The sequence below is a fragment of the Sorex fumeus genome, unplaced genomic scaffold, assembly GCF_029834395.1.
Source record: "Sorex fumeus unplaced genomic scaffold, SorFum_2.1 ptg000103l, whole genome shotgun sequence".
NCBI classification, from domain to species: Eukaryota; Metazoa; Chordata; class Mammalia; order Eulipotyphla; family Soricidae; genus Sorex; species Sorex fumeus.
In genome coordinates, this window is record NW_026606160.1 from 3,598,869 (window position 1) to 3,600,273 (window position 1,405).

At 36.7% G+C, this 1,405-nt stretch overlaps 1 non-coding gene across 1 annotated transcript; it reads left to right on the forward strand.

Moving 5' to 3' along the window:
- The first annotated feature begins 977 nt into the window (after positions 1-977).
- On the forward strand, positions 978-1,039 carry LOC130042567 (U7 small nuclear RNA). The gene has a single exon (XR_008795256.1). It is a non-coding gene; the product is annotated as a U7 small nuclear RNA (small nuclear RNA).
- The last annotated feature ends 366 nt before the right edge of the window (positions 1,040-1,405 follow it).

Consider the following 1,405-nt stretch of genomic DNA (forward strand, 5'->3'; position numbering starts at 1 on the left):
TATGTCTTGAATTTAATGTGAAATTGTCAGAGCAGATAAAAACATACAAATTTAAGCTGCATGTGTTTTTTAAGTACAAAAACACATAAAACAATAAGGGGGAAATGTTAGCAATAAATCTAAAGATATATAGTAATATCCACAAGAACGGTCACTGTCACTGTCACTGTCCTCCCGTTGTTCATCGATTTGCTCAAGAGGGCCCAGTAACACTGTGAGACTTGTCACTGTGTTTGGCATATTGAATACGTCACGGGTAGCTTACCAGGCTTTACCATGTGGGAGAGATACTCTGGTAGTTTGCCGGGCTCTCTGAGAGGGGCGGAGGAATCCAACTCGGGTCCATGTTGGCTGTGTGCAAGGCAAACGCCCTACACACTGTGGTATCGCTCCAGCCCACAAGAACGTCAATGAAAGTTTATTAATACAACACAAAACAGAATTTAAGATAATAAATAGCTCTGTAGCACTGTCCTCCGCTGTTCAACAAATAGTTCGAGCAGTCACCAGTAACAGCTCCATTGTGAGACTTGTTGTTACTGTTTTTTGCATATTGAATACCTCACTGGTGGCTTGCCAGGCTTTGCCCTGTGAAGATAATAAATACAAAATGAAATTAGTATGATTGCTATATATTATTTAAAATTCAGACTTACCAGAAAGATTTAACAATTCCAACTTAAATGCACCTAATAAAGTAGTTTCAAAATATTTCAAGTATTTAAAATTCTTTTATTAAATCACCGTGAGAAAAACAAAGTTGTCCATGATTGAGTTTCAGTATTACAATGCTCAAACACCTGTCCTTTGACCCGTGTACACTTCTCAACACCAATGTCCTCAATTTTCCTCTTTCCAACCCCACCCCAAGTCTGCCTCTGCCACAGACAGACACTTTTTTTATGTGAAGAACTTAACACCATCGTCTTTGTGGGCAATTCTATCATCACTAATAGGTAAATCAAGAAATTAGTTAAAAGTGTTACAGCTCTTTTAGAATTTGTCTAGCAGTTTTTCTGGTTGCTACTGGAAAGCCCACACTCACCCCCCAAACGAAACGAGTTGTGATACAAAATATTTTAAAAAGCAATAAACTTGTTCGTTTATTTATTTTATTTTTAGAAGCGCCAGGAATCAAATCTGAGTCCTTACACATGCTTTATCACTGAGACATATCCTTGATTCGTAAAATAAGTTCAGTTGTACATACAATACACTGTCCGCCAACAGTGTAGAATGCACATTCTCTCAAGCTCACAGAGAATACTTACAATGACTGGCCAGAACTAATATTAGTACCAACAAATTAAAATAAAAGCTGGTATCATATAGCCTGATTAAACATAGAACATAATTGTTATAGAGATAACACAAATTCCTGAAAGTAAAAAATAAATTTCTATTT